Consider the following 15020-nt stretch of genomic DNA (forward strand, 5'->3'; position numbering starts at 1 on the left):
TATGCATTTCTTGTGGGGAGCAATTTCAGAAAAACAATAGCTTTAAACAATAAATTATTAATACCAAAATGTCCTACGCTATTGTTTGTTTTACAAATGTCATGTTTAAATGGCATTTCTATCTCTTTTTATCAACCCCCACAAGCAATAGATTTAAAATGGTTTTGCCAATTGTTCAATTATTTGCCAATAAACACTCGTACTTGTACATCAGTAAAATGTTTATTTTCATTATTATTTGAACTTCTTGGTAAATGTACTGAAAGATATGTTTCATAATTGCACCACAATGGAAATTAAGTACTTAAAAACTTGCATTTGTTTTTCCCAACGACTGCCAAACGTGATAGTTATCAACGAAACGAACGAATGGAAAAAAATGTTTAAACATGAGACTAATACCGGATTAAAGGAATTAATTACAAAAGAGAGAGAGAGAAAAACCAATAGTATTTTTTTTAAAAAACAGTAAAAACTGTAAATTAAATGAACAATTCGTTATATTTACGTCATAATCGATAATAATTTCCATAGAAATTTTTAATATCGCTTACAATATCTAAAGAATTCATTAATATCGCTAAGGATTTCTTTAGAAATTTTTAATATCGCTAACAATTTCTATAGAATTTCTATCATCGCTTATAATTTTCATAGAAATTTTTGAAATCGTTAATAAATTCTCTAAAAAAATTTGTCACCACTAAGAATTTCTATAGAAATTTTCCTCTTTTAATCGTCGATGAAAATTTCTATAGAATTTTTAAATTTCGCTTACAATTTCTAACGAATTCTTTAATATCGTTAACGATTTATATAGAAATTTATGTTAACGCTAAAAATTTCTAAAGAAATTCTTATCATCGCTAACAATTATTATAGACATTTTTGTTATCGCTAATAAATTCTACACAAATTTTTGTCAACACTAAGAACTTCTCTAGAAATTTTCTTCTCTTAATAATCGATAACAATTTTCATAACATTTTTTAAAATATTTGTCGCAATTTTTATCATCGATAACAATTTCCATCCCAATTTTTACCAGCGATTAACATTTTGATACAAATTTTTATCACCGATTGTATTTTTATCACCGATCGTACTTGCAGCATGGTACATTATTCAAAATAGTCCTTGAAAATGGTACTTCAGTGGTACACATTTCAAAATGGTACATTATTCAAAATGATACTGTATTCAAAATGGTACTTTATTCAAAATTGTACTTTATGCAAAATGGCACATTATTCAAAATGGTAATTTATTCAAAATGGTACTTTTTTCAAAATAGTACTCTTTTTAAAATGGTACTTTATTCAAAAAGGTACTTCATTCAAAATGGTACTTTATTCAAAATGCTACTTTATTAAAATTTGTACTATAATAGTGTTTTATTTAAACTTGTACTTTATTCATAATGGTACTCTATTCAAAATAGTACTCTTTTTAAAATGGTACTTTATTTAAAATGGTACTTTATTGAAAATGTTTCATTATTCAAAATGGTACTTTATTTAACATGGTACTTTATTCAAAATATTTCATTATTCAAAATAGTACTTTATTCAAAATGGTACTTTTTTCAAAATTGTACTTTTTTCAAAATAGTACTTTATTCAAAATGATACTTTATTCAAAATGGTACTTTATTCAAAAAAGTACTCTATTCAAAATGGTACTTTATTTAAAATGGTACCATATTCAGAATTGTACTTTATTCAAAATAGTACTTTATTACAAATTTATTTATTCAAAATGGTAATTTATTCAAAATGGTACTTTATTCAAAATGATACTTTATTCAAAATTGTAATTTATTCAAAATGGTACTTTATTGAAAATTATACATTATTCAAAGTCGTATTTTATTCAAAATGGTACTTTATTCAAAATGGTACTTTATTCAAAATGGTACTTTATTCAAAATGGTACTTTATTCAAAATGGTAATTTATTCTAAATGGTATTTTATTCAAAATGGTACTTAATTCTAAATGGTACTTTATTCAAAATGGTACTTTATTCAAAATCTCACTTTATTCAAAATGGTACTTTATTCTAAAAGGTATTTTATTCAAAATGGTACTTTATTCAAAATGGTACTTAATTCCAAATGGTACTTTATTCAAAATTGCACTTTATTCAAAATTATACTTTATTCAAAATGGTACTTTATTCAAAATGGTACTTTATTCTAAATGGTATTTTTTTCAAAATGGTACTTTATTCAAAATGGTACTTTATTCAAAATGGTACTTTATTCAAAATGGTACATTATTCAAAATGGTACATTATTCAAAATGGTACTTTATTCAAAATGGTACTTTATTCAAAATGGAACTTTATTCAAAATGGTACTCTATTCAAAATTGTACTTTATTAAAAATTGGTACTCTATTCAAAATTGTACTTTATTAAAAATTGGTACTTTATTCAAAATGGTACTTTATTCAAAATGGTACATTATTCAAAATGGTACTTTATTCAAAATGGTACTTTATTCAAAATGGAACTTTATTCAAAATGGTACTTTATTCAAAATGGTACTTTATTCAAAATGGTACTTTATTCAAAATGGAACTTTATTCAAAATGGTACTTTATTCAAAATGGTACTTTATTCTAAATGGTATTTTTTTCAAAATGGTACTTTATTTAAAATGGTACCATATTCAGAATTGTACTTTATTCAAAATAGTACTTTATTATAAATTTATTTATTCAAAATGGTAATTTATTCAAAATGGTACTTTATTCAAAATGATACTTTATTCAAAATGGTAATTTATTCAAAATGGTACTTTATTGAAAATTATACATTATTCAAAGTCGTATTTTATTCAAAATGGTACTTTATTCAAAATGGTACTTTATTCAAAATGGTACTTTATTCAAAATGGTACTTTATTCAAAATGGTACTTTATTCAAAATGGAACTTTATTCAAAATGGTACTTTATTCAAAATGGTACTTTATTCTAAATGGTATTTTTTTCAAAATGGTACTTTATTTAAAATGGTACCATATTCAGAATTGTACTTTATTCAAAATAGTACTTTATTATAAATTTATTTATTCAAAATGGTAATTTATTCAAAATGGTACTTTATTCAAAATGATACTTTATTCAAAATGGTAATTTATTCAAAATGGTACTTTATTGAAAATTATACATTATTCAAAGTCGTATTTTATTCAAAATGGTACTTTATTCAAAATGGTACTTTATTCAAAATGGTACTTTATTCAAAATGGTACTTTATTCAAAATGGTACTTTATTCAAAATGGTACTTTATTCAAAATGGTACTTTATTCAAAATGGTACTTTATTCTAAATGGTATTTTATTCAAATTGGTACTTAATTCTAAATGGTACTTTATTCAAAATGGTACTTTATTCAAAATCGCACTTTATTCAAAATGGTACTTTATTCTAAAAGGTATTTTATTCAAAATGGTACTCTATTCAAAATTGTACTTTATTAAAAATTGGTACTCTATTCAAAATTGTACTTTATTAAAAATTGGTACTTTATTCAAAATGGTACTTTATTCAAAATGGTACTTTATTCAAAATGGAACTTTATTCAAAATGGTACTTTATTCAAAGTGGTACTTTATTCAAAATGGTACTTTATTCAAAATGGTACTTTATTCAAAATGGTACTTTATTCAAAATGGTACTTTATTCAAAATGGTACTTTATTCAAAATGGTACTTTATTCAAAATGGTACTTTATTCTAAATGGTATTTTATTCAAAATGGTACTTAATTCTAAATGGTACTTTATTCAAAATGGTACTTTATTCAAAATCGCACTTTATTCAAAATGGTACTTTATTCTAAAAGGTATTTTATTCAAAATGGTACTTTATTCAAAATGGTACTTAATTCAAAATGGTACTTTATTCAAAATGGCACTTTATTCAAAATTATACTTTATTCAAAATGGTACTTTATTCAAAATGGTACTTTATTCTAAATGGTATTTTTTTTCAAAATGGTACTTTATTCAAAATGGTACTTTATTAAAAATGGTACTTTATTCAAAATGGTACATTATTCAAAATGGTACTTTATTCAAAATGGTACATTATTCAAAATGGAACTTTATTCAAAATGGTACTCTATTCAAAATTGTACTTTATTAAAAATTGGTACTCTATTCAAAATTGTACTTTATTAAAAATTGGTACTTTATTCAAAATGGTACTTTATTCAAAATGGTACTTTATTCAAAATGGAACTTTATTCAAAATGGTACTTTAGTCAAAATGGTACTTTATTCAAAATGGAACTTTATTCAAAATGGTAATTTATTCAAAATGGTACTTTATTCAAAATGGTACTTTATTCTAAATGGTATTTTTTTCAAAATGGTACTTTATTCAAAATGGTACTTTATTCAAAATGGTACTTTATTCAAAATGGTACATTATTCAAAATGGTACTTTATTCAAAATGGTACTTTATTCAAAATGGAACTTTATTCAAAATGGTACTCTATTCAAAATTGTACTTTATTAAAAATTGGTACTCTATTCAAAATTGTACTTTATTAAAAATTGGTACTTTATTCAAAATGGTACTTTATTCAAAATGGAACTTTATTCAAAATGGTACTCTATTCAAAATTGTACTTTATTAAAAATTGGTACTCTATTCAAAATTGTACTTTATTAAAAATTGGTACTTTATTCAAAATGGTACTTTATTCAAAATGGTACTTTATTCAAAATGGTACTTTATTCAAAATGGTACTTTATTCAAAATGGTACTTTATTCAAAATGGTACTTTATTCAAAATGGTACTTTATTCTAAATGGTATTTTATTCAAAATGGTACTTTATTCAAAATGGTACTTTATTCAAAATGGTACTTTATTCAAAATGGTACATTATTCAAAATGGTACATTATTCAAAATGGTACTTTATTCAAAATGGTACTTTATTCAAAATGGAACTTTATTCAAAATGGTACTCTATTCAAAATTGTACTTTATTAAAAATTGGTACTCTATTCAAAATTGTACTTTATTAAAAATTGGTACTTTATTCAAAATGGTACTTTATTCAAAATGGTACATTATTCAAAATGGTACTTTATTCAAAATGGTACTTTATTCAAAATGGAACTTTATTCAAAATGGTACTTTATTCAAAATGGTACTTTATTCAAAATGGTACTTTATTCAAAATGGAACTTTATTCAAAATGGTACTTTATTCTAAATGGTATTTTTTTCAAAATGGTACTTTATTTAAAATGGTACCATATTCAGAATTGTACTTTATTCAAAATAGTACTTTATTATAAATTTATTTATTCAAAATGGTAATTTATTCAAAATGGTACTTTATTCAAAATGATACTTTATTCAAAATGGTAATTTATTCAAAATGGTACTTTATTGAAAATTATACATTATTCAAAGTCGTATTTTATTCAAAATGGTACTTTATTCAAAATGGTACTTTATTAAAAATGGTACTTTATTCAAAATGGTACTTTATTCAAAATGGTACTTTATTCAAAATGGAACTTTATTCAAAATGGTACTTTATTCAAAATGGTACTTTATTCTAAATGGTATTTTTTTCAAAATGGTACTTTATTTAAAATGGTACCATATTCAGAATTGTACTTTATTCAAAATAGTACTTTATTATAAATTTATTTATTCAAAATGGTAATTTATTCAAAATGGTACTTTATTCAAAATGATACTTTATTCAAAATGGTAATTTATTCAAAATGGTACTTTATTGAAAATTATACATTATTCAAAGTCGTATTTTATTCAAAATGGTACTTTATTCAAAATGGTACTTTATTCAAAATGGTACTTTATTCTAAATGGTATTTTATTCAAAATGGTACTTTATTCAAAATGGTACTTTATTCAAAATGGTACTTTATTCAAAATTGCACTTATTCAAAACTGTACTCTATTCAAAATTGTACTTTATTAAAAATTGGTACTTTATTCAAAATTGTACTTTATTCAAAAATTATACTTTTTTGATAATAGTATTAGTCTTAAAAATGCAGGATTTACAATAGATGGCACATTTTTTGAACGCGATTTTTGTTTTTAATAAATTATATGTCATTTGGAAGGGTACATATCTGTCATTTATTCTCACTTAGTTATTGAATATTACACTGTAAACAACAAAGTTTTTTCTGCCTCGAAAATGACCAATTTTGTGCCAACGAAGCGTCATATGCAGGAAGTTTTGCTTTACTTCTTTAATTTGAAAAAATGCAGCTGAAGCAACCGATTTCTCACCAAAGCTTATGGTGAATGTGTTACATCAGTTTCAGTGCGAGAGATGGGTTTTTCGGTTCATAAGTGGTGATTTTGGCACGGAAGACAAAGATCACCCAGTCCAGCAAAAAAAGTTTGATGACCAAGAATTGGAAACGGTGTGTTCATTTTGGAACATCATTGAAACCACTTTCGTCCAAAACTTTTTCAACCAACCAACAATATACATAAACTTAAGCTCAATAATATTAAATTTAAAGAGAGAGAGAAAAAAACGAAATAAAACCAATCAGCAAACAAAAAAAATCTAATATTAATGATTAAAATGTATTAATACTTAAATGCAACAGGGGAAAAAACCAACGAATTTAATTAAAAAATAAATAGAGTACAACCAATAAATAAATGAAAAAATAAATAAGTAAATGGTAATTAAGTATAATGAATTTAATAATAACAACACTTTGCATAAAAACGTGATTATTTTTGAAAAACAATAACATTTTTTCCCATCAATAAACAAACAAACAACTGAATTTACTTAAATACTTATGATAATTCATAAGGAAGTGACGTGTTAAAAGAATTTTTTTTTTATATTTTTTTCTTCCTAATTTGTTTACACACTCTGATTAAAAACAAACTTTTGCATTCACTCGATCAAGTAGGTGTTACATTAAATGGAAATTTGCATTTATGCATATTATTAAATCAACATGTTATTTTATTAAAAGTTTAAAACATATTTTTTATACTGGAAATAATAAATAGACTGTCTGTTTTATGAATGAAAAAATCAATTTACCTACATGACGTATGAATGATATTAACAACCACAATTTTAACAAGACAAGTACGAGTAAGTATACGCACTGAGGTGCGAAATTGCGCAATGTCTAGGTATAGGATAAGAAAAATATATGTTTTGAACATTAACAACAAAAAATAACATTTATTTTCTTAAAATTCTAAATAAAAATGTTGTTGTTATTTAAAAGATAAAGCTTATATTTTGACAACAACTCACTCCCTTGGCTTACAGTTATTAGACACATATTTTTTTTGTGCAGCAAAATAATATTATTTAAAAGAAAAATATTAAATATGAGTTCTCTAAAATACATTGTATGGTTGAGTGGTTTAATCTATAGACTTTTTGGACATTTTACGTCGTCATTTTAAAAGAAATGTCTTAAATATTTTTCAAATAAAATAAGAATTAAAAGAAGACTTTAAATTATGTTTTTAACAACAATTTCTATTGAATGCTGTGCCTTATTAATATTTATCATGAATGAGAGAGACTATTGTCAAAATAGACCTAGTTGTTATACAGGACAAGTTAATATCTATGATGAGTTGATTGCGCTGTTGATATTTGTACAGTAAGTGGAAAAAGAGTGTTATTTCGAAAATATATTTGGCAATATCTCAAAATCCACTTTTGTAGAAAATTAATCTATGCGGTAACAGAAACAACGTTTGTTCTACGACTTTTTTATTTCTCATTTTTTTTAAAAGATATCTCTATTTTTATGTCACCCCAGAAAATCGCCTTTTTGACCCTTAAAACAAAAAACTTGGCTTGACAATGTTCCGCAACGTTATCCAGGAGTATTAGGTCAATATTTTTTCTGAATGTATCAACACCGAAAACAATCCAAATAAGAGGTATTTTCTCAAATTTTTAAGAAACATGTCATTACCACCACCTTTCGGCCAATTTTTACAATAATTGGTGAAACAGACAAAATAGATAATTTCAAAACCTTTCAAAAGAAGTATATGTGATTATATTCTGACAAAAAATAAGGAATCTAGACGTAACAGTAATTAATAGTACACCAAATCTGGTTTCATACCCTTCACCTTCGTGGGAAGGGTATATATAAGTTTGTCATTTCGTTGGTAATTTCCACAATATAATTTTCGACCCTATAAAGTATATATATTCTGGATCCTTATAGATAGCGGAGTCGATTAAGCGATTAAGTCTGTTGAAATCAATTTTCTGAAAACCTCAGATATCTTTGGGATCCAAATCTTCAATAATTCTGTCAGACATGTTTTCGAGAAGTTTCCTATTTAAAATCAGCAAAATCGGTCCACAAATGGCTGAGATATAAGGAGAAAACCTGGACAACCTCGATTTTTGACTTATTTTTGACCTACATACATCTGGATTACTAAGTCATTAATATAGACAATATGGAAATCTAATGATAGATATTTCAAAGACCTTTGCAACGACGTATATAAGACCATAGTAGGACCTACAATGGGTCAAAATCGGAAAAAATATTTTTTAACCCGAATTTTTTTTTCACCAAAAATTTTTTTTTTTTAATTTAAAAAAGTTTAAAAAAAAAATTTAAATAACAATTCCAAAATTTTTTTTCAAAAAATGAAAAAAACTAGAAAAAAATTTAATTTTGTTTACCTAAAAATATTTAAAGTTTGTATTTTGAAGTATAATTTGGTGAAGGGTATATAAGATTCGGCACAGCCGAATATAGCTCTCTTACTTGTTCTTTATAATTAAGTTTATTAAAATCTAAAATTTCATGTGCCCAAAAATTTAATACACCTATTTTACAGTATATCGAAAACTATATAACGGATCGTCATTACTTTTGATTCTATTGATAGATATATTTATTAAGAAAATAATAAAAAAAATTGTACCTACTGTTTGCTTTATATTTGTCCAGGTAAATCGATATTTACCAAATATCCATTTTTTAAATATTTCTCAACTTTGATGGAAAATAAAAAAAACCAATCAATTTCTATATTTGCCATATTTTCAAAATAAGTTATTTGATTATTTCTTTACCTAATGCAAAAATTCTCAGCTGAAAAAAGATATGGTTCCAAAAATTACATATAACCATGAAAAAACACCATCTTTTCTGAAATAATTTTAAATCATAAAATCCTTTTAAAAGAAATATAAAAAATCAAAAACTTTAAAAAAATATTTTATTTTATTTCCCATAAAATTTATTTTTCCACAAATTTCAACTTTGCTAACCCAGCAGTAGAGATGAGCGATATTTCCATACCTGTGATTTAATCACTGTGATTTAAAAATCATTGGTAACAACAGTTACTGAATATAGCAAGTAACAGGTATATTTAAGTCGTTCTTTCATATTTTTCAACATTCAAGGGTAACGTTTTTAAAAATCACTGGAACAACTGTAGTAACAGGTACTTGTAGTCAGTGTTTAAAAAACTAGACTACAAGTAGCAGTAGCAATGAAAAAACACAAGTAGTCTAGTTAAAAAATTAATAAAAACTCGGAGTCAATAATTACTACTACTACTGCTACCTTCACATTTTGGTAGCAGTAGTTGTAGTAGTAATTTATTTTCTATTGCTACCTTAAAAAAGAAAAAGTTTTGATGTAGCAGTCAATAATTTTTTAATTAATTCTGCTACTTTTAAAATTTAGTAGTAATAGAAGTAGCAGTTGAGGTAGTAGAAGAAGTAGCAGTTAAGTAGCAGTTGAGGTAGCAATAAAATAAGTCATAAATAGAAATCTTCAGCCAAAAAAGTAAATTATGTGTTGTTGTTGTGAATGTATATTTGTGTAAGTTGGTCGTGTTGTAAACAAAAGTTCGGCTTTTTTGTTATACACACGATCTTTCTGTTAGTAACACGAACATCTGAGACGAATAAAAATGAATAATTCTTTCAAACTCTCTCAAAACAAAAACAACACACAGTGTTTAATTCTGACAATTTTGGTGTTATGACTGAAGATTTTCTTTTTTGACTACTTTTATTGCTACCTTAACTGCTGCATCAACTGCTACTTTACTGCTACCTTAAAAATTAAAACTCGATATAGAGCAGTAGCAATGATATGTATTTTTATGCTACTACTCCATTTACAATTCATGTTTTATTACTACTGCTCTGTTAAGAGTTTTATATTTTGAAGGTAGCAGTAGTTTTAAAAAAAACGAGAAAAAGAAAAAAGACAAATGCTACTGCTACCGCTACCGCTACCGCTACATACACTTTTTTGAAGCAGTAGTTGTAGCAACAGTTAAAAATTTGTTAGTTATCGTAGCTTTTTAAACACTGCTTGTAGTATCGTTCTTTCACATTTTCAACATACTGTTAAATGTCGTTCTTTTATATTATTCAACATTCACTGGTAACAAAAGTAACAGGTACTTTTAATGTCGTTCTTTTACGTATTTCTACAAACTGTTAAATGTCGTTCTTTTGTAACATTCACTTGTAACAACAGTTACTGCATATTTTTAGGCGCATAATTTTATATATCCCCAACACAGTGTATAAAATAAAATGTTCTCATAAAATTGTGTTGCATTTGCTTAATTCTGTTATTTTCTTGTTTTTTTTTTAACAGACGTTTTTAAATCAGCAAATATTAGTTAACATAAGAACAGATTTAAGAATGAAAATAATACATAATGTATTCTTCTTAACATAATTGTTATTTTGCTTAACATAGACAAAACGTGATCACAGTCACTGTTTAAAAGAACAGTGATTTATAAATCACATTCACTGAGAACGACGTTCTTCAAAAATCACGGGATCGCTCATCTCTACCCAGCAGTAGGCACCTGAAAGGCGTAGAACCATTTTCAAACACCCATTTCATAGGCTGATCAATTATCTATCATATGCCTTTTAAATTTTTGGATTATCTCATTTGGTTCAAAAGTTATGATTTTTGCAACGATAAAACTCAAATGGCGTCACTGTTCGACGTTTCAACGTTATTAAATTTTATATATGGGGAATTTCATGTCAAGTGAACTAACTTTTCACTTTCCGATCGGCATGAAATTTGCACCAAGGTTAGACGTCTTGGATATTAAATTTCCAACAAGGGGGGGTCAAAATTTGACATTTTGCCCATACAGGTTTTTTTCGCATCCATGTAACTTATTACCTATTGTTCTTAGCAAAATGTGTCCCAAATAGTTTAGATAGCTATTTCTTCAATTTTTCGAAAAAAAAATGTTTGAAATTTTTTTCCGAAATCAAAAACTTTTTTGAAGTTTTTTTTTATAATGGGTCCTTTTTCCTTTTTTTTAAGAAAGCTTAGATATTTTCCTTGAAGACCTATTTGGTCGCTTAGTGGGATGAGAATTGGATATCTATCAAAATAAATGTTTTGTAACTCAAAACATAAAATTTTTGTTGACTTTTTTTCAAAATGGAAACTTTTTTAATTTTTTGCTCAAAAAAAACTACGGTCTTTTCCTTGAAGACCTTTTTGGTTGCTTAGTGGGATGCAAGTGGGATATCTATCAAAATAAATATTTTGTAACTCAAGACATACAATTTTTAATTTTTTGGTTTGCAAAGTCTAACTTTTTTTCCAAAATGGGCCTTTTTTAAACATTTTTTTTCCTCAAAAGAAAGCTTTGGTCTTTTCTCTGTGCAATTAAACAATAAAGCAATTAATTTCTAGAAATGGATCTGTTAACTGGCCACCTCGTTCATGTGATTTGACACCATTAGATTATTTTCTCTGGGGACATGTAATACAATAATCAATTTGGATGTTCTGGAAGTTCAGCATGTTTTTCCAAGTCCAAGAAATTGTGCTACTTCATCAGAATGCGTCCATAAAACCATAGGAATAAGTAAAGTATGGTTGGCTGAACAGTTAAATATGTGGAGGGTGTAATGAGGACCCTTACCACATGCTGGGCATAAGTTAAGGACGACAAGGTTGTGAAGAAATTGTGGATTTCATTGAAATAACCATTTACCATACCGCAAAACTCATCAACGTTGTGGCCTGTTGCCAATATATTACAGTCGTCCGCATATGAGATTACCTCCACGTCCTGTGGGGGCACTAGTAGTTTATAGATGTAGAAGTTAAACAGGAACGACGACAGGACCCCGCCCTGAGGGACTCTCTGTGTAACTCTACGGGTTTTGAGCATTTTCTCTAAACTTCACGAACGACTGCCTCCCACTCAGATATTTCACTATCCATCTTTTCGTGTTGTTGGCCATTGTGGACTGCAGGATGTCCTGGAAGAGTGTGACTGACTGTGTCGAAGGCTTTCGACAAGTCACGTGGCACTAGGATAGTCCGTTCACAAGGCTTCTGCAGATTTAATCCCTGTGAGATCTGAGTGACTATGGCGGATAATGCTGTGGTGGTACTGTGCATCTTACAGAATCCATGCTGGTGACCAGCTGCTGGTAGTTGACGGGTCAACTGGGCGAGGAGAAGAGCTTCGAGTGTCTTCGCTCCAGGTGACAGGAGGAAAATCGGTCTGTACGATTTTCCCAGCTTTTAGCAATGAAATCACTCGACCCATTTTCCAGACATCGGGTATTGTTAAGCTCCTTACTGACAGGTTAAAAAAAATGTCAGGTACTCGACTTCCCGCTCGCCTAGGTGTTTTAGCATCAGTATGGATATGCCGTCAGGTCCTTTTGCCTTTGAAGACTTAGCTGTGTTGATGGCTTCTGCAACGTCTTCTCCACTCTTCTCCTCTTCTCACTCTTGGGGTGCCCAATAAATTGTCGGCAAAAAGCTCGCGCGCTCCCTTTAGGTTCAGATATGGTGGTATCTGCAAACTTAATCGCGACCCTATCATCCATCATTGTCGGGTTGGAGAGAGACCGAACTGTGGACCACAAGTTGCCAACTCCAGAACTTAAGTAGCAGTTCTTCAGGGGATATGTAATGTCCCAGGACTATGCAGATAAACCAGAAACGATCACCACTTGGAAGCGAATATACGAAGCGTTATTGCCGAAATACAGCCTGATTTATTGTGAAGGGTCATTGTGCAATCGGACCAATAGTTTAGAAGATTTAGATTTATTACCAAACTTTTAACAAAATTAAAGCAAAAAATACTTGATTTCAAAACGTTGCAACTCTATGTTTAAATTTAAAAATTATGAATAAGGCTTTTTTTGTTTGTTTAATAATTCCAAAGTCTAATAACTGCATTGAACCATTTTTTTTTTGAAAAATGACACAAGTTATGAAAATTTCCTTAAAAAACCCCTTTTCCTATAAATTTAAAAATAGAAAAAACTCATTAAGTTTTGCTATATTGTTAAGCACTAATGACAAGAAACTAAAACAGTTTGTACGTGCAACAAATTAAAATTTGTTTCCAGACAAAATGCTTATTATTGCGTATTAACTGTCATTTGCCAACAAATTATTTTCCTGTTAATACAAATTTTCCGTCTAAAAGTTAAATGTGTTTAAGACTGGCAGAAATTCAAACAGAAATTTGTGTTAATTCATACAATTTAACATGAAATAATTGGAAATAGTTGTGTAGCAAATTAAATTAAATTTTGTGGCAGGTCTTTTGCGAAATTTTTATTTTACAAAATTCGTATATTTTTGCTTTGTAAATAAAGTTCAATGAAATTATTTAGGTTTAATAAAAAGAATTCTGTGGCTAATTATGTCCAGTCAGAATTCAAATTTGGAAATTTTGTTGAAAACAAAAATACAGTTAAGTAAATAAAAATAAATATTTAACATAAATATATAATTAATTCATATATATGAGAATATTATAAATGTATTTGTAAGATTGTTTGTTTGTACCGATTTTATTGCAATTCGGAACATAAGGAGTGAGATCGAAAAATTCTTAACACACGTTTTTCATTACATTTTTTAACCCAAGTATTATTTGAATTTTTTTTTGATCAAGTTACCTTTGAAAAACATGTCAGTTATTATGTGTAATGTCAATTATATTAATTTTTTTGTTAATCTGATTAAAATGAGTGACCAGAAAAAAGTGCGTACTGAAATTATTAAATATTTTCAACAAAACCCAACTTGGTCTTACAAAAAGTTGGCCAAGCATACAAAGGTCTGCCGTCAAACTGTTTCCAATGTTATTAAACAGTACCGGGAGAACTTGTCAGTTGATAGAAAACCTGGTTCAGGTAGAAGGAATGGTCCACATGATGTTTCTAAAGCCAAAAAAATAGAACGCATTTTCAAAAGAGCTCCCAACACATCCGGTAGGAAAGCAGCCCGGTTAGCTCAGTGCTCGGACTATTTGGTACGAAAAGTTAAAGCTAATGCAGGTTTAAAAACATACAAGGCTCAAAAAGTTCCTGACAGGAACGCTACTAAAAATTTAGAGGCCAAAAACAGAGCACGGAAATTGAAGTCAAGTTTTATAAAAAAATATTCTTGCTGCATAATGGATGACGAAACGTATGTTCTGGCAGATTTTTCGCAACTTCCAGGTCAAAAATTTTATGTTGCTGATGCTCGAGGGAATGTTGAAGAAAAGTTTAGGACCCAAAAGCAGACAAAATTTCCCAGAAAGTTCTTGGTATGGCAAGCAATATGCAGTTGCGGCAAAAGAAGCCACTCATTTGTTACAACGGGCTCTATAAATACCGAAATTTACATCAAGGAATGTTTACAAAAAAGGCTGCTTCCATTCATAAGACTTCATAATGTGTCCACTTATTTTTGGCCTGACTTGGCATCCTGTCACTATGGCAAACAAGCCCTTGAGTGGTACAAGAACAATAATGTGGTATTTGTACCAAGAGAGGCAAATCCTCCAAACTGCCCGGAGCTAAGGCCAGTGGAGAGATATTGGGCTCTTGTTAAAAGAGAATTGAAGAGTACAAAAAAGGTGTCCAAAAGTGTGGTAGATTTTAAACGGAGATGGACTACATGTTCGAGCAAAGTGACAGAAAGCACTATAAAAACGTTAATGGAAGGG

The sequence above is a fragment of the Calliphora vicina genome, chromosome 2, assembly GCF_958450345.1.
Source record: "Calliphora vicina chromosome 2, idCalVici1.1, whole genome shotgun sequence".
Lineage (NCBI taxonomy): Eukaryota > Metazoa > Arthropoda > Insecta > Diptera > Calliphoridae > Calliphora > Calliphora vicina.